This window comes from Pseudoliparis swirei, chromosome 20, assembly GCF_029220125.1.
Source record: "Pseudoliparis swirei isolate HS2019 ecotype Mariana Trench chromosome 20, NWPU_hadal_v1, whole genome shotgun sequence".
Taxonomy (NCBI): Eukaryota; Metazoa; Chordata; class Actinopteri; order Perciformes; family Liparidae; genus Pseudoliparis; species Pseudoliparis swirei.
The window spans coordinates 3,833,852-3,854,005 of NC_079407.1; the positions used below are offsets into that span (position 1 = coordinate 3,833,852).

The 20,154-nt window shown below is 43.8% G+C and overlaps 1 protein-coding gene across 1 annotated transcript in view; it reads left to right on the forward strand.

Moving 5' to 3' along the window:
• Positions 1-2,365: 2,365 nt before the first annotated feature.
• Positions 2,366-20,154, forward strand: part of numbl (NUMB like endocytic adaptor protein) — a 65,759-nt gene continuing 47,970 nt past the window's right edge. The window contains exon 1 of the mRNA XM_056441158.1: positions 2,366-2,651. The gene's annotated coding sequence lies outside the window, so the exon portion shown is untranslated. The remainder of the gene's footprint in view (positions 2,652-20,154) is intronic.

A 20,154-nucleotide genomic window follows, 5' to 3' on the forward strand; every position in this document is an offset into this window, starting at 1 on the left:
GCAGGACTTCCTTCCCTCTTATTGATCGTTCCCTTTTCGGTCTTCGGACCCCTTTTTGGGAAATATCGACACGTTTTGACCTCGTTCTCGTATCGACCGTCCAGGCGAGTGTGAGGAATGTGAGATGCATGCGCCGATGGGGCCGGGTCTCATTGTGTCCTCAGTCGAGCTATTTATTACAGGAATGCCGGTGAAATGTTGTTGTCGAGATGAGAAGCTTTTCGCTGACCTCGTCAAAAAGCTGATGGAAGGAAGATGGAGCCCTTTTTAAAAATGTATTTATTCTTTAGCTCCATTAGTGCTTACTGTTAGTGGCCCGCCGGTGAGCTTTGTGGCATCCTGTACTTTACAGCTGCACTCACGCCGTTTATTTGTGTTGTGTTTTTGGGAATCGGGCACAGTGGGTAACTGGAGGGGGGGGGGGGAGCATTCTTCTTGTTGCAGTTTCACCCAATGGAAAGTTTGAGCCTCTTTCTCTGCGTGTAAGTAGCAGCTGGCTTCGGTTTGTCGGAGGAGAATTGGCTCTTTTTGTTGTTGTTGTTTTTGGGCCTCAGTGAGATGCCGACCAGGACCGCCAGTTCACTCACGAGGTTAAAACACGGCGCGTGACGTGAGGGATTGTTTGTGTTTACGTTCTGTGTGAATCGATGTGGGTGAATGAAAGATGAGGCCTGTGTGAGTATTAAGGGGCGGCCGGCACTCCCAGTAGCTTTAACTGGTTTATATTATTCAGGCTGAGCTGACTTCTGGCTTTTATGACCACGAGAGTTTCCTGTTACAATAACTTTTTATTTTTCTTTGCTTGTTTTTCCATTTGTGTGACTTTTTAAAGCTGATTTTGTATACATATAGTGTGTTAACCGGACTGTAGTTACCATTCTATATGTTTCTTTGGGCTTTTTTTTTAGCAACTACAATTTTAATGTTCAGAATATTGCAAAGGCAGATTCCAGTATTTATACATTTAGACTCCATATCATTAAAGATCCCTTCTGGACATCTTTTAAAACAAAATACTAATGACTCCTACTTCAGGTCAGAGGTCATTCTCATTGTATGTACGCTGGAGGTTTCCACATCACACTTGTAGTATAAGTTGCATACTGGACTGTGATTGGCTTAGACCGGCTGTGATGTCACACAGCCACACGTTAAACTGAGATTTAAGGAGATCTCGGAGCCTTTTAGTGCCAAACTCTGCACAGTAATGCTCAAATATCACAGATATGTCGCACCAATATTCTGATTTAATTTTTAAATGAGGCAGACTTTAAATCTGTATAGATTCAGGCCAACCGGAAAACAAATTAATAATTGATTCGGCATTTCCCTGAATGTTTTTTTTAAATTATTCTCGACGGCGTGTAGAGGGCTCTGACTTCAACTCTGAAATGACTTTGGTCATAATAAAAGTGACGGTGACAATAATGGAAAAGCTAATGAAATATGAACTATTCAAATGCTCCATTACGTATAATCTAATTTTCCAAATGACTCGTTATATTCATGATATCAAGGCTGAACACCTTCATTCAACAGTGTGACTCACTGTGAGTAACCATATATATATATATAAATATACTGTATATATATATACATGTATTGATATTATGTATATATATATATATATATATATAATGTGTGTATATATATATAAAATGTATATATGTGTTTATATATAAAATGTGTATATATATATAAATATATATATATAAAATGTGTATATATATAAAATGTTTTATATATTCAGTTTTTATCATGTTAGAGCATTTATATATATGTGTATATTTATATAAAATATATATATGTATACAATATATATTATATTTATTATATATTTTATATATATTTTATATATATATATATATATAAATAAATGTTCTAACATGATAAAAATTGAATATATAAAACTTTAAAATGATCCATCTGCATATTTACATACTTTACCTTCATTAACATTTTGAATTCAGGACTTTTATTTGTACCCCAGTACTTTCAGACCGTGCTTTGTGTACTTGTACACAAGTGGAACGAGGAGAGGACCGGAGGGACTCGGGATCGCAGTGACGCCGAAAGGCCGCACGGTGGCGGAGTGGAGCGACTTAAAAACAAAACCAACGGCAAAAAAAGAAAAAACAGAAGCTCTGCTTTTTTTTCTTTTTTTCTTCCCTTGGAGAAAAAAAAAAAAAACATCAATGGGAAGAGTGTATTTGCATGTCCGGCCGCCTGTGCCAATGGGCGCACTGGGAAGGCTGGGTTAGCGGGTGGAGCCGCAGGAAGCAGCCCAGTAAGTAACAAGCAGAGCATCGAGACTACTACACACGCGCCGAGCCCACCGACACAGCCCTGCTATCTTTTTCTTTTTTTTGTATTTAAATCTTTTTTTGTATTTAATTGCGCGCGGGTATATGTATCTCTACGTGTGTGTGTGTGTGCGCGCGCACCAACCAGGTTGATTCGCTCCACATCGCCTTCACGCATCTCTTCCGCCGCGCGGATGAAGAGGATTTCTTTTGTGAATTTACAAGATAATTCTCTAAGCCTGTAATATATATATTTATATACATATATAACGATATATATTTGAGTGTCCGGGGTCCTGGATTTACTCCGCCGAGGAGCGGGGAGCCGATCATCCGTCGTTGTCTTGGGTGAGTTCACTTGATTCCCTCCGTCCAACCTGGCGTCCCGGAATGTAGACCGACACTTCACGGGCTTTAGTCACTTAAAGTGCGCGAGCCTCTCTGTCCAAGACATGTTAAAACCCTCCGTGTGTGTGTATGTGTGTGTGTGTGTGTTAAGGGGGTCCATCAGGCCCGCGTGCGTGGAATGAATGAAAGGTGGCAGCTCCAGCCTGTGGTGACCGGTCGCATCCTTAAAGGAGGAGGGACTCGTCTCCTAGCAGGACAAGGCTCCTACTCTCAATTATGAATATGATATTGTGAATATTCCCAAAATTCCCATGTGATACAGATTATTGTTTAAAAAAATAGGTCATTATTGAGGGAATGAGATGATGGATTGGTTTTAGTGTTTCTAGTTTTGTTTTTTTGATTGGGCACCCAAACACGTGCCCTGCGTGTGAATATGTAAGTCCACACTTGTACCTGGCTCGCTCTGTGTGGTTAATTGTGTCTTTGTTGACAACAACAACAACAACAACAACAAACGTCTTCAGGGCTGATTCTTTGTGGTTAATGTGATATAGCGCCCACATTTCCTGGACACCAACGGGACATTCATGGAACATGAGAGCGAAAAGCCACACACACACACACACACACACACACACACACACACACACACACACACACACACACACACACTCGGCACATGGCTTCCTCTATAGGTCCAGTCAATGCGTGCGGCTCCATTGTCTGCGGCCCTCCATCTGTTCTATGACATGGCATTCCTCAGACAGCCCGTCATGGAGTGGTGGTGGTGGTGGGGGGGGGGGTCTACCGCCTCTAATAGAGAGAGAGAGAGAGAGAGTCACATGGGGTGTATTAAGAGAGTAAGTGCAGTGCTCAGGGTGTCTCAGCCCACAAGTCCTGTAGACCACCTGCATAGACCGCTCCCGGGTCGGGCTGCAGGGGGTCTTGGACTGCAGGGGGTCTTGGACTTGGTCTCGTTGGGTCTAGAGAGGCCAGAGTGTGTCTGGACCCCCTGCTTTTAGATTTGGGCTAAAAGCTGTGGGTGTTCAATTTAGCCCATGGCATGTAAACTATATTAGGCTGTAGTTTTAAGATACGCCTGGGCCCGTATAGTTCTGGCTAGAGGGGGCGAGCGTTGGGCTCTCAGTGGTGCCGAATGAGGACTAAGTTTGGGCCGAGCTATTTTTATTATTAATAATCGGGGCAATAAAGTGAAAGCTATAAGCTTGGTCTGGAAATGAGGCCGGAGAACGGTTAAGTTGGGTCCAGACCTGGTTCTAGAGAAAGATTTGGACTCCAACTGGGGCTGAGAGAGAGAGAGAGAGAGAGAGAGAGGGAGAGAGAGCGGGGCAGAAAACAAAGAGCTGCTGGATATAAATGTGCTCTGATGGAGCTAATCACTGTTTCAACTGGAACATAATTACACCACCCCCATCCAAACAGCAACACACACACACAAACACACACACACACACACACACACACACACACACACACACACACACACACACACACACACTCCATTTCCCCTCAGACCATTTGCCCTCTTCCATTGCTCTGATTGCTGCATGAGCACTTGGCTGTCTTTTAACACACACACACACACACACACAAGGGGGAGGGGCTGGTGCAGCTGAGACCACAATACAGCGGGGATCAAAGGTCACCCCGAGCCGGCCAATCAGGGCGCTGCCTGGGCTGGCTGGTGGCGGAGGAGGGCGTGGCCCCCCTTTGTGCTGGTCCGGGTGGGTCTGCTGAACAAGCGGCTCCACTTCCAGCCCCGGCGGGCCCCGCTACCGCCGGCAGCCACATTGTGCTTCCTCACAGCCACCTCCGGAAACGTCAATAGACTGAGGGGTCAGGGGCCCGTCCGGTTAGGAGGAAGAGGAAAGCCTCCATTTGTGATTTACACAGAGAGAGAGAGAGAGAGAGAGAGAGCGAGAGAGAGACCGAGCACTAAACGGTACGGGAGGTTTCCAGGTATATTTTCGGTGATGTTGGGATGATGATGATTGTTTAGAGGACTCACAGCGTGCCACTGTTGGACAAATGTGCACGTGGGCGTCACAATGAGTCAGACAAACCCTGCAACTAAAAAAACCCTCAGAGTGACGACAGAGCTCTATTTCTGGTGGTGGGCTTAATCAAAAGAGAGAGAGAGAGAGAGAAGAGAATAACGAGATCTACAGTGAATACGGCGAGGAGAGGAGGGACTGAAGGAGACGAGTGGTGGAAGGAGGAAGGGGCCTTTGGAGACGGGAAGTTGCGGAGGAGGAAGAGGGGGAGGAGGAGGAGGAGGAGGAGAGAGGGAGGACAATACAATGGAGAGGCCGAGAGGAAGAAGAAGAGATGAAAAGAGAGAAGTGGGAATCTACCAACCGGGCACACCTCCGACACAGAAGAATCCACATCATCCTCTCTCTCTCTCTCTCTCTGTCTCTCTCTCTCTCTCCCTCTCTCTCCCTCTCCCTCTCTCTCTCTCTCTATGTCTCTCTCTCTCACATATATTTCCAACTCTGCTGTCTGACGCCTAAGTGCCTCCAGTATATGTGCTGAGTGGAGTTATCTGATTTCTGCAGGCAAGTTAAATGCAACCCCCCCACACACACACACACACACACACACACACAGTTCCATTACTGCACACGCTAATGGCTCGCGGTGCAAAGACTCGGGCCCCATTGTTCCGTCTCCATGTGGCCCTCCGATGCGTCGTGTTGATGAGGATTGATGAGCGGCTGTCGGCCTGTCGAGTGGACCGAGGCAGCGGTTTGTGTTTTTCTCTGTGTGTGTGTGTGTGTGTTTCTTCCTGGCAATCAGCAGTTTATTTCTTTGCTCCATTGACGTTTCGCTCTGCAGATAACAGGGGAAGTGGAAATGGGTCTTTTTGCTCGGCGGCCCTCGGCTCCGAGGTGCTCATCGCGACTCATAACTGTCACTTTGAGCTGCGACAGGGTTTCATTTCTCGTCTCGTTGCTCTCCTGATTTATTCGTTCGGCGATGACCTATTTCGGTTTGTTTCGACCGCCGACGCTCGGATGTGGCAGTGAAAAAAAGAAAGAAAAGAAAGACAATACAGCCTCTGAAACATCACTTCTCTCCTCCCTCCTCTTCCCGGGCCTTCAGCAACATGCTGTGGTCGCCGCCTGTCGATTGGCTGTCGCTCGGGATGAGAAGTACGGTGTCTTGAGAACAGGCCCGTGCACAGACATGTCGGGGGGGCAGGTGCTCAAAACCCCCCCAAAAAGGGCACCCATTGCCAAAATGATTCATCTATTGATCACTGTAACTCAAAGTTAGCAAGTAGGTGGTTGCTACGCAACACCTGAAACACATCGTGTCGTGAGACATGAGAGCTGTTTTATATCAACAATTACAATTTATTTTCATTTACAAAATGATAGGAGTAAAAAATACTATAAAATAAACGCAGGAGGAGGAGGAGGAGGAGGGGCTTGTGAGCGCCGCGGAGCACGTCCGGGCGAAATTCTCACAAGAACTCAAATAAATGCCCCGTCACATATCAAAACACATTTGGGGGGAATTGAGGACAGAGAGAGTCATTTTTATTCTTAAATACTTATTAATTAAGAAAAAAATGTGTCTCCAGCAGAAAGGGCCACTCTTCTCATCCAGGGCAAAAGGGGAGGAGCTTGAGCACCACTAGGGGTCTATCCGTGCACGCGCCTGATCGAGAAGATACATCGATATCGGGATATGAGACGGTATCGATATTATCGCAGAATGAGCGTGTGTTCTCTCCTTCCTGTTCTAGCCATTTTATATTCTACCCACATTCCTCCAAAACCTCATCATCAAGGTATATTTCGGTCAACAATAATGTGATATTGGACATTTCCACGTGTTTTTTTCCCATATTACACCTCCAGTGAATTGTCCAATGCAGAATGCATTTCACACCTCACACACACACCTCCTTCACACACTCGCGAACACACACACGGTCTCATCGGGGGGGGGGGGGGGGGGGATTCATGGCAGAATGCCAACTAATGAATCGTCTCTCTCCTCCGTTACTTCACACTCGTAACGTTTGAGGAAGGAGCGCGTGGACTATTTGGAAGATCCGGATCAGGAATAGTTTGACAGTTTTGTAAAATATGCTCATTAGTTGTTTTTCCCCACTGGCAGTGAGAGGAGAACATCTCTCTCGTGTCCGGAGACTAAACGGCGTGTAGCTTAGAGCTCAAAGATGGAGGAAGCGGAGGGAAAAGCAGTGTGTCGACCATGAAGGGTATCACTTCTCCAATCAGCAATTTAGGGAAGGAAGTTAATTAGTAATGCTTTCCTCTCCTTTAGCAACCTTTTAATTAAAGTGTCTTTGAGCAAGGCACTGAGCCCCCCCCCCCCCCCCCCTGTTCGGGGCCAAGTTAGATCCAGCTGTGTTTAGCACGATACAATATACATATCGCGTATACATGCTTTCAACCTTGCCTGGATTAAAAGACGGCATGATTGCATCATCGTGGGAGTTTCTATTTGCCGTGCACACGGAGGTAAACGAGGCCAGATGGCCGAGCGCTGGCATTGTTGCCTCGAGTCTTGTGTTATTTACGGTATACTTACAGCCCACGTACGACGACGTTCCTCTGAACTTAGCCTGCACTGTGTGTGTGTGTGAGTACATGCTCACAGCGTGGAGGGAAAAAAAGTTGTTTAATATGAGGCTGGTAGAGAGAGAGAGAGAGAGAGAGACCCCGAGCATCCCCCCCCACACTTCAACTGTGTGCTCCTCCATAGTCTGGAGCAGTCAGAGACCCAGTGAAGGATGGAGGACAGCTGACAGCCGTCTTCTGCTGATGGAGAGAACGTATAGGAATCAAGCTCTGTGTGTGTGAGAGAGAGAGAGAGAGAGAGAGGGAGAAAGGGAGAAAGAAAAAGAGAGAGAGAGAGTCGGTGCAAGTTTCTGTTTATGCGCCATACCTGCAGCTGAAAAATAATAATGAGTCACCGGAGGAATCGGGTACAAGTCTGCCCTCCTGTGTGTGTGTGTGTGTGTGCATTGTGCACGGGACAACATAAAGGTCAAGGAAGGTCATGACTGTATATAAACACTTGAAAAGCCACCACAGGGTGATGGGATGACACGGGGAAGGCGATGCTGTTTTCCCAAATGTCAATGCTTTTTAAGAAGTATTTATTTTTTGATTTTTTGGGGAGACTGAATAATTACCCGGACCGATGATTCAGCTGATATTAGCTCACTACAAATATAGCAATTAATTAGACTTTACATAGCACCCACATATGCTGTGTTCATAGGATCCAAATAACTGTATATATATATATATACTAGGGCTGTCAATCGATTAAAAAAAATTAACTAATTAATCGCACCTTTTGAAATTGCGATTAATTGCAATTAAAAGTTAAAAGTTAAAAGTTCATTCTTTTTAAAGACAAAACTTCACACAGAGCTGTGTTTTCAAAGAGGCTCCTACCTATACAGTGCCAGCGAGGTATTTAATATCGTGGATGATAAATTGTTTCTTCAGTGAAACATCAGATTAGTAAAAAAAAAAAATATATTGAGACCCCATTGGTCCTGTCATCTTTAACACTGAACACAGCAGAACCAGTGGCCTTGGTAACTGACTGACATTCAAATATGTCACGTTAACCCTCTGGAGGCTGGGCTCATTTTATACATTTTACAAAAAAAAAATTCACCGTTTAACCCTTGTGTTGCCTTCGGGTCATTTTGACCCGAATCAATATTACACCCTCCTGCCGCCTTGGTTAATTTGACGCCATTCAATGTTTAATGTCGGTGTTCTTTCGATAGTCAACAAACAAACATAAAGTGCCTCACACTTAAACTTGGAAAACAATATTAATTCTAATAATTTTCTGGAGGTTTTAATTGCTGGCGTCAAATTGAACCCAAAGGGTAAAATATGTTAGTAAATATAAAGGTAACAGGAGGGTGAAACATTGAATCGGGTCAAAATGACCCAAAGGCGGGGGGAGGGTTAAATATTGAATCGGGTCAAAATGACCCAAAGGCGGGGGGTGGGTTAAATATTTAATCGGGTCAAAATGACCCGAAGGCAACACAAGGGTTAAAAGTGTTTCCCTTCTTTTTAAAGACAAAACTTCACACAGAGCTGTGTTTTCAAAGAGGCTCCTACATATAAAGTGCCAGCGAGGTATTTAATATCGTGGATGATAAATTGTTTCTACCGTGAAACATCAGATTAGTAAAAAAATATATATATATTGAGACCCCATTGGTCCTGTCATCTTTAACACTGAACAGCAGAACCAGTGGCCTTGGTGACTGACATTCAAATATGTCACGTTAACCCTCTGGAGGCTGGGGGCATTTTATACATTTTACAAAATAAATTAAATTCACCGTTTAAAGTCTTTTGCATGTGACACACCCCCACGTATTATACATCAAACATTCCAGAACAATCTCAGCTCTGAAATAAGGCTCATTGTCCTCGCGCCGTGTCCTCTGGTTCTCTGACTGACAGGCTGCTATAGAGCCTAACCTGTGAGGTGGGAGGTCCTTTGTGATTTACTGAGTGTTCATTGGTTTTTTTTTCCCCCCGAAATGTTGACAGACAAACGGATTGACCAATCACGTTGAAGGTTTCGTGTGTCGCGTTCTTTCCGCGCCGCGTCACCCGACACGTCGCCCCTCCGTTCCTCTGTGTGTCAGAGGGGGAGACGGGAGGAAGGAGGAGCAGGAGGAAACCCGACTGATTCATCCACGAGTTAAACTGATTTCTGCTCCTTATTTTCGCGGAGAAATGATTGTTTTAAAAACGGAAACAGTGTCAAACCGTACTGCCGCGGTTTAAAAAAAAAAAAAAAAAAAAAACTTGCGTTAATTGCGTTAAAATATTTTAGTGCGTTAACGCGGCCAAATTAATCGCATAGATTAACGCGTTAACGCTGACAGCCCTAATATATACACATACATATATGACTTCAGCTAGTTCATATATATATATATATATATATATATATATAATGAGTTCAGCTAGTTCGTCGTGTTTTAATACACCTCACATACAGTATCTGTATTGAACAGTGCTTACTGCTTATATCAGCTGCTGTTTAATGCCCGACAGATTGATATCACAAACTAATAGTTTCATTTAAAATGTGATACCAAAGTTCACTGTCCTTATTGATAATGATGTGGTATCAACTTGTTCAGCTGTTGTTCCAGAGCCTTACATCTTGGTGAAAGGATGGAGTTACAAACCGTCTGAGCCTCAGTGGGTAATAAAAAGGATTAAAGCAACACGGAGCTCTGGATCTGTTATTGCAGCAGTGTGCTGTCACAGTTTTATAAATGCTTTGACTTTGCAGTGAATTGTCGCTGGCCTCTTGTCGCAACACTGAATTGTGTGTCTTTCATTTCTTCGCGGCCGTCACATTTGTTTCAGCTCGTGGCCCTAATGCGATCATGTAGTTTGTGTCTTCGGAGAGCAAAGACGAAGCGAAGAAATTGAGAAAATCTATTTGGAAGGGTCATCTTCCAGAAAAAAATAAAACTAAATCATATCACAGGAGCAGCCTGAGCAAATAAAACTATAATACTGGGCATCAGTCACTGTTCTACCTTTGTTCCAAGAAAGCATATGCAGTATACAAGCACAGTTGATATACTTGACTCGCCTGGTAAAATCCATCACTGACTCCGGAGGGGGGGGAAGAAAAAATAACCAGAAATCCATAATTGTCTGCTTCACAGACTCCTACAGGTGTTTTGATTTGATTTTTTGTGTGTGCGAAGTTCACTAAATCCAGCTGTAAAAAAAACCTGGGAGGAAAAAAAGAAAATAGCAGCACGTGTTCTTTTCTGTGCCGACCAGTTTGGGGCTAATCCTCCCCGCGACAGTACGCTTGTAAACGCGTAGAGGGAATGTGCCAGCGACGCACTCGGTTTATCAAACATTGGGTCTGTTTACCGGTGCTGTGACTCATGGTTGCTATGCCGAGGAGCTCTGAAGGCAACACCGCTGATTTGGAGCATCTGACTCCTCTTTCTCTCTCTGCCTCTTTCCATCAATATGTTGTGCATCCTTTTATCTCTCTCCACAGCTCTCTTTGTGTGAGAATCACAGGTTCCTCCACCTGTCTGATCTTTCACCCCCTCCCTTAACTTCTCCTCCCGTCCCTCGCTTTTAGTTCCACAGCACTCGACCAACCTTGAACATACACCCCGGATAGATTTTTCTCATCACGCCATCGCTCGCCTCTGCTCCTCCTCTCCTCTTTTCTCCTGCTCCCCTCTCAGTCCAATCTCTCCGCCAGTCTTTTTTTTACGTGGTGGCCAGCTGCACGCCAGATGTGGTGTGCTCTCTCCCAGCTGTTGGCATCATGGTCATGAGAAAGAGAGGAGTGAGATGGATATGATTCCTCCTGGAAAAAAAACGAGGGTTCGCCATAGTCCTCGTGAGAAAGAAATATATTAAAATAGCAGGAAGAATGAAGGAAATATGAAAGAAAAACACACAAAATATATAAATGCCCCGAGTACAGGGAGTGTGCAGTAATATTCTGCCATGCGGTATGATATTTAAATAACTTATTATCCATTATAAGACTTAAAAGAAGACACAATGCTTGTAGTGAGTACCACAGAAGTACCATAATTCCTCACAGGAACATTATAGTGATGCCACAGGAGATAAAAATGCCATTAAGTCGGAAAAGGTCACTGTTGAGCACTGCAGCCAGACTTTACTGGAAGTCCCTGTTATGACATTCGAGGCTCGCATTCATTCCAAACCACATGTGCAGAGAAATACGCGACAAACCAGCATGAGAATGTGAAAAAAAATCAACACTTTGATTTGAGGAGAGTGAAATCACCCAAATGTCACCTCTCAATAACTCACAGCTTGTGTTCCTCCCTCGCTGTCGAGCACTATTTTGATATTTTTGGAACAACATTTAGTATTTTTTGGCAAGAGTTGGATGAGAAGATTGATACCACTGTCATGTTTCTCCTATAAATATGTGACAGTTAACTTCCACATAGTCGCCCATTGATTAGTGTGTGATGAAGAAAGAACACATGTTCACTGGAATAGATATTAAAACACGAGGGTTATAGTTTTTTAGGTAATGATGAATACATGTATGCTTAGTATCAATCCACCAGAAGTTCCCTCGTTACGTACTGAGACGAATTAAGAAGCTATACTTAGAGGCTAGTTAGCTTAGCGTAGCACAGAGGCTGAAAACAGAGAGAAACTGCTAGCTGGGCTTTGTCCTAAGTTAACACAACCCACCTTCTAAAGCTCACAAATAAACATCTCTTAAGTATAGAATATGTGAAAGGGATAATTTATAAACGAAGCCAGGCTTGTTTCCCATCTGCTCAGCTTTGTGCTCAGCAAAACTAAGTGTCTCCGGCCTTCCTAGTTAAAACAAAGTGTAAAAACAACAAGTTGGGGATTCATGAGCATTTATATGTTTAGTTATTACTTGGCTGAAATAGTCTCCAGGGTGCCACAATACCTAAAGTAAGCTAGGCTAAGCTAAGCTAATCGGTAGATATAAAAGTATATAAGAATGGTATTGGACCTCGAAAGGTATTACATAGTGTATATTTACCATATACAAAAATGTACAGTACAGTTTTAAGGTGTCAGCCCCCTTAATGCATTCATATGAAAATGCTCACACCTTCTTTTAGAGGTAGTTGTTCTAATGTTATTGTTTACCTAGCTTTTCTGACATATTGAGTCGAGTGAAAACACATTACCCAAATGTCACCTCGCAACAACTCACAGCTTGTGTTTTTCCCTCGCTGTCAAGCAATGGTTTGACATTGTGGGAACAACATTTACTCCCTTTTTTTGGCAAGAGTTGGATGAGAAGATGTATACCACTGCCATGTTTGCCCACTAAATATGTAGCTAAAGCTAGCAGTCGCTTAGCTTAGTTTAGCTGGTAGCAGGGGTAAACGGTTAGCTTGACTATGAGACTCTCCCTACAAGCACCTACTGAGCTCACTAATGAACACATTATACTGTGTTTGTTTTATCCTTACACGACTTAAAATGTAAAGTTGTTGACAGAGCTGGGCTAACGTTAGCTATTTCCCGCTGAGTCTTTGTCCGATGCTAAGCTAGCGCTCTATTCCTTTTGAGTAGTTTTTTAGATGAAAGTGTTACTGTAAAGTATTTGGCAATTTCTACTCAAGTTATACTGTGTACCGCATTATATAGCTGCCACGACAAATATATACAGTATACATTTAAGTGAAGTAGCTTCTCACTGTGTATTCAAAGTTAATTTATCTAAGTTACCCATTCACTTCCATTAAACTTTGACTGACTTTAATGGGTGTTTACACAAAAATCCTCTTGAATGGGTCTCACAGTCCAAGACAACATCTTTGTAGTTGCTTAAAACTATGTGGAATAATCTCGCGTTAGAAGTTCATGATTTTCAAGAGAGAATTGAGTGAAATTGATATTTTAACGTGGGAGAAATCTGAAAAAAACGAGGCTGGAGGCCGAGAGGAAAAGAGGCGAGGAGCCACTGAAGTCGCTGGAGAGATGGACAGAGCACAGGGAGGCAAGATGGAAGATGGAGGAGGGAGAGGTGTCTTGTCTCGCAGGCGAGCTGCACTAAAATGCAATGTAAAAAAAAAAGAAGAAGAAAAGAAACAAGCATGGCGATTGTTGATAGCGTTAGCATTTAGAGGGGATTGCGCCTGTCGTGACGGGGCAAACGCTTTGTGAAAAGGGCAGCAGAAAGCAACATTTTGATTGATCGTAGGTCATTACACAGTCACCACATTGGACGATATATACAGCTATGAGGTGGTGGCCGACCTGCGGAGCGGTTCTCTACACTTTCCTCCATTATTATCCTCCCTGTCTTCTTCCAATTCCCTCCTCGTCCTAAGAAAAGCCCTCTCCGTTTCCTCTCAAAACACACATGTCTTCATCGAGCTCTCCCCACCCCTTCACTCTGGCTGCCTCTCCCGGGCAGGGGAAGTGGCAGTCGCTGCCCGCTGGCTCCCAGAGGAACAGACCTGCCTTTGTCTGTCTGCACTGTCGGAGGATGAGGAGCCCGTCGACCCAGTAAGCCCAGCGAGCCCAGTAGGGATTCAGGGGTTTGTCTGTGTTGGAGGCAACCACCCAGAACGCCTGTAAATCAGCCAGCCGCTCAAGCCAAGGCCTTCCCGTTTCTGCAGAGCGAGCTATAGCCAGTCGGTTATTAAGCTCGGCACTATGGATGGGAAAGCCCGGTGCAGACGCACACAGACCACAGACCTCGGTGAAATGTTCTCCAAGAATAACCAAAATGTGCACTGGCTTTGCATCCTGAGGCGCTGCCGTTCAAAAGCTCCCCTGCTTGCTTGGACAAATTCCAAAGTGGGAAAATATTGCAGCCAGATTTTATTACCTCGTGCCGTTAAACTGAGATTAACCGGTGGGAACTGACAGACGTTTTGGGATTTATTTTACTTGTTGAATGCAATTAAAAGGATTTTTTTTCTTGCTCGACAGTTAACTTCCACAAAGTAGCCCAATGATTGGTGTGTGATGGAGAAACAATAACGTGTTGCCTGGAATAGATATTAAAACACAAGGGTTATAGTTTTTAGGCAATGATAAATACATGTAGGCCCAGTATCAATCCACCAGAAGTTCCCTCGTTACGTGCTGAGACCAATCAGAGTATAAGCTACAGAAGTGATTTAGGTAAATATGAAGCGATAGCTACAAGCTAGTTAGCTTAGCGTAGCACAGAGGCTGAAAACAGAGGGAAACTGCTAGCTGGGCTTTGTCCTCTACGAACACAATGCACCTTCTAAAGCTCACGAATAAACATCTTTTTTAAGTTTAGAAAGTTTTAACTGTGAAAATGATAATTTGTAAACAAAGCTAGGCTAGTTGTTTCTGCTTAGCTTTGTGCTCAGCTAAGCTAAGTGTAAAAACTACAAGTTAGGGTTTTATGCGCATTTATATGTTAGATTATTTCTTAGCTGAAATAGACTCCACGATACCTACATTAAGCTAGGCTAAGCTAAGCTAATTGGCTACTGTAGCTATAGGCTATGTTTGACATATATACATTATATAAGAATGGTATCAGACCTTGAAAAGTATTACATACTGTATATTTGCCATTTACAGTTTTAAGGTGTCGGCCTCCTTAAAGCATTTAGGGGAAAATGCTTACACCTTCTTTTAGAGGTAGTTTATTGAGCTTATTGTTGTTTTCCTAGCTTTACTGATGTCAGTAGGTCACTTCTCCTTCTGCAGTGTGAAGGCACCAACACATCAGACACATTGTAAAAGTAAAGGAGAGAGAGAGAGAGAGAGCAGAGGGACCAAGAGGTCACTAAGCAACAATACCATCTTATTGGCAGCAGATTTACTTGTTTGCACAGCCTCATATGATCGCACTCCTCGAAAGAAAATGATCCAAACCTCTTCTGCCGAGCCCTTTTGAGGACACATCCAGCAACATCGATTTTCTATTATATTTCAGAGCTGAATCTGCCTCACATCATTATACGCACAACACGATCCTTCGGATATCACGTTTGCAGCTTGAGCCCGCCCTCTGAAATTACTCTCCGAGCATTATGAAATCTGCAATAAAGTGCTTTTTTTCGCTCTCCTTCTTCCTCTTACAGTTATGTTTTAATGGATGAGGCTTCAACAAGCCGCAACGAGGAGATCGATAGAAAGCACTATTTAGACTGTCGTCCCACAGGCCGCGTCTGCTTTCGCCTCGTCTCAAAAAGCGATGTGCGGCGATGCCAAGACGACACCCAGCCAGCGCGGAAACGATTCGATGAAGTGGGAACACTACGGTTTGATTAGTGGCGCCTCCCTCCCTTTTATCTATCGCCCTGTAGCACCACTTCACTCTCTCCGTGAAGGCAAGGTGTCAGGGGAGGTGAGCGTGCATTTGCCATTCTCTTTAACCCTTGTGTTGCCTTCGGGTCAATTTGACCCGATTCAATGTTTAACCCTCCTGTTACCTTTATATTTACTAACATATTTTACCCTTGAGGTCAATATGACCCCAGCTATTAAAATCTCCAGAAAATTATTAGAATTAATATTGTTTTCCAAGTTTAAGTGTGAGGTACTTTATGTTTGTTTGTTGACTCCCGAAGGAACACCGACATTAAACATTGAATCGGGTCAAATTGACCCGAAGGCGACAGGAGGGTTAAATATTGAATCGGGTCAAAATGACCCGAAGGCAACACAAGGGTTAAGCCCTGCCTCCTTACCTCGGCATCACCCCTTGTCGTCTCCCTGTTTTCAGAGGATGGCACAAGGGCAACGGCATGGGTTAGAAGGAGGAGGAGGAGGAGGAGGAGGGTGGAGACGATAAATGGTTGTGGGGAGAATACAAATAAAAGTCTGCAGGGCTGGACGACAGTCTGACTCAGCCACGTCCTGGACCGTCCAGCTCACCAGATGGCTGCTTTATAAGTGCAGTGGGAACACACCGGACTGACTTCTTCAGCTGCTGTGTGTGTGTGTGTGTGTGTGTGCGCATGCTATCCCTCCTATGTTGCTCTCCGGATTCCTCCGCATTCCTAAGAGCCGGAGAAAAAACCCCCTCCTCTTAACCCCCTTTTAACCCCCCTTCTCAGCTGTAGACCAGCTTTGAAGTTTTTTTTCTTTCTTCCTCTCCCTCTTCTTCTCCTCTTTCCCTTCCTCTTCTCTCACTTAAGCACACACACCCCTCGCGCACATCACTCCTTTCCTCACATGGATTTTGTTTACGTCCAGCCAACTCCCTCAGTGCATGGCTCGGGCAGACAGAAGTCGTGTTGAACTCCTCAGAGGTGTCGCTCAGTCGAGCTGTGATTTGCATGGGAAGATTTAGCCCCCCCCCCCCCGCTCCAGGACACTTTCAGAAACGATTTTTCTTCTTTCCCCCCCCCCCTTTATTTCTTTTATTTGGAAATATTGACGGGTCCGTAACACAGTAAACATGTACTTTTAACTGATATTTCCATTGTTTTTTCATCTTTTTGTTAACGTATACAAACACACAACAAACCCACCCCTCACACTGGTTCACCCACCTAGAGGAACAGGAAATAAATACATAAATAATCGATAAAAAGATGTCACCTCATTTTGCCGAGCCTGACGTCTACATACATACACACCTACCTAAAACACACACATATCCTGTACATGTGTATGTAGACACACCTGCCTCTTAAAGGGCCAGTTGTAACTGAAACACTATATAAACTACCCCCAAACATATTGTTAAATAACTCTTTGCATTTGATTATTGTTTATTTGAGTGTAGAAATACTGTGCATAAGAAAATGTCTCTAATATTATAACGTAAATCCATTTTATTTGAAACCTTCAAAATAAAAGCACTTCAAATTTCTTTAACCCTTGTGTTGCCTTCGGGTCATTTTGACCCGATTCAATATTTAACCCTCCTGTCGCCTTCGGGTCAATTTGACCCGATTCAATGTTAATGATGTGTTTTCTTTCAATACACAACAAACAAAAATAAAGTACTCAACTTAAGCTTGGAAAACAATAATAATTCTCTTATTTTTTCTGGTTTTTAATAGCATATGTCATATTGACAAATATGTTAAAAATAAAATATAAATAAAAAGGTAAAAGGTTTGACATTGAATGACCTCATGTCATTCGAAAAGGTTGGATCGGAAAAATTTGAAATCAGTCAATTGACCCCATTTAACCTATATTACAGACTTAACCCTCTACCTAGATTTTTTTACTTATCTGGGTCAATTTATTAAATTTTAAAAAAACCAGAAAAAATTATTAAATTTTAATTTTGTTTTTTAAGTGTGAGGTACTTTATGTTTGTTTTGTGTTTGAAAAATAGCCCTAGCCCTTTAAATATATAAAAGTTGTCTTCTTCTATGTTTGACATGAAAACAAAAACTGGGTCAATGACATGAGAATAAACACATTAAAAATAATTGAATTGTACATTGAATGGGGTTGAATTGAAGGGTTAAGAAAAGGCGATCATGTGTCTTTCAAGCCGTCAGGGGCCACATAACATGATGTGGCGGGCCGATTTCATCCCGCGGGCCTTGTGTTTGACACCTGTGCTCGACAGAGTAAATACCCAGTCATCACACCACACAAGTACAATATATCCAGAAATGAAATGACAATAGGATTGGCGAGTATAGTCTTCTGGTTCCTTCCCCTCTGCTTTCCCTTTTCTCTGGAGGCTCAGATCCCCCAGCACCCGGAGAGAGGTGTGCGTGCACCGCGTCGCCGCCGGTGAAGTGCGAGGCTGTTTGTGCACGCTGTCGGCGTCCGTGTGATACCCGCCCGCACCGAGACAACACCTGCACGTTGTTAACTGATCGCGAAGGAGGAGAAATTCTGTTCATCTTGTTCTCTGGCAACGCTAAAATCACCTGGTCCCGATGTGAATAATAGGCCCGGGCGTTCATCGAGTGAGACGAGAGAGGCCTGGTGAGGCTCGTGCAGAACGCACCCTGGCCGTGCATTATGTATCCACTTTCATATCTCATTATGCTGCATTCTGCATCGCTCGACACTCGTTTCCTTCCAATCTTTTCAGACAAATCCCTCATCGAAGGCTTTTAAACCTTGTGTGAGGAAAAAAAGAAAAGAGTCTAATCTTCGGGTTCCCCTGAGGTCCCAGCTTTAGAAAGTAAAGTCAGGAAAGTTGTTAGACCCCCCTCCCCCCCTCCCAGGTGTGCCGTGTGGGCTCCTAGCTCCCGAGTATATCAGTGGACTACAGTGTGTGTGCGTAACTTCCGAGATATGACACAGAAATATGCTTTGTTATGAAAAGCAGGGATGAGAAACGACACGGCGGTGTTGGACTGCAAAGTGTTTATTCTCATGTTTAGTCTTGATGTCTTACTTTCTTTTCAACAGGAAAGTAATACGAAGCTCTTTTACACAGTAAACAAATAACTTTTTCATATACACTACCGTTCAAAAGTTCGGGGTCATCCAGACAATTTCGTGTCTTCCATGAAAACTCACTTTTATTTATCAAATGAATTGAAAATTGAATAGAAAATATAGTCAAGACATTGACAAGGTTAGAAATAATGATTCATATTTGAAGTATTAATTTAGTTCTACAAACTTCAAGCTCAAAGGAAGGCCAGTTGTATAGCTTATATCACCAGCATAACTGTTTTCAGCTGTGCTAACATAATTGCACAAGGGTTTTCTAATCAGACATTAGTCTTCTAAGGCGATTAGCAAACACAATGTACCATTAGAACACTGGAGTGATCGTTGATGGAAATGGGCCTCTATACACCTATGGAGATATTTCATTAGAAACCAGACGTTTCCACCTAGAATAGTCATTTACCACATTAACAATATATAGTGTGTATTTTTGATTAATGTTATCTTTATTGAAAAAACAATGCTTTTCTTTGAAAAATAAAGACATTTCTAAGTGACCCCAAACTTTTGAACGGTAGTGTATTTAATAAGTAAAATATATCGTTAAAGATGCAGATTTGAGCACGTCTGTGTATTTTGTAATAAAGCTTCCCCCCCGAGTGTGTGTGAATCTGTGCGTTGCTCTCCAGTATGTAGGTCTGTGTTATCTAATCCAATCTGTCCCGATCCAATATTCACGCGTTACCCCCGAGGGTATAAAGACACCCGGGGAGGAAAGGAGAGGCGACGGATAAACAAAACCGTTTCCTCCTGTGAAAGGGAACCCGCCCCAGAACAGATGTAACACACACAGGCGCTCCGTGGCGAATGCTACCGCCCTCCGTCCAGTTTGTTCCGCAGCAGATGGATTATAAGATAAGTTACTTAAATGCGACGGCCATACGCGCGAACTCGTGCTCGGGCGGGCGTGACATTCACCGTGAGGTTTAAAGGATCTGAAAAAAGCGACTCACTCCACCGGCGTTGTTCCTCTGAAAGATGGAGCTCCACACATAAACACACGTTCCCCTGCCAAGCTGTTGGTCACGTAACCTGGGAGATTTCCTGTGTTTAGTTTCTGTCCTCTGCTCTTCTTAGTGGTGGTTTTAAAGGAGGCGGGACTTAACTGGAAACATTGAAAAAAATGGTGATGTCAAGCATAGTGCCGCGCTCCAAAACCGGGGTGTGATCAAACCACACCCGTCACGTGCGTCTCGTGAAACGGATGACCTCACGCTCGATAATAAGGGTGTTCTTTCAAAACGTCAACGCGACATTTACACGTACGGTGATGAATGTCTTTAAGAAAATCTCTAATTTACTGGCGGCAGGGCTTGCGACCGTCTTTTCTCCACGCGGTCCTGGTTCTGCTTCTACCCGGTCCCAGTGAACCAGGCCTGGGTGGTGCTGGATGTTGGGGCCCGGCGAGGTGCCGCTCTGCTCCGGGCCGCCGGAGGTCAGACTGAAGGTCGAAAGGCCACGACGGCGAAGCCGGATCCGAGTCTTTTTTTCCGTGCTGCCTGAGCTGAAGGGGTTTTTTCCTGTCTAATTCGGACCCGCTTCCT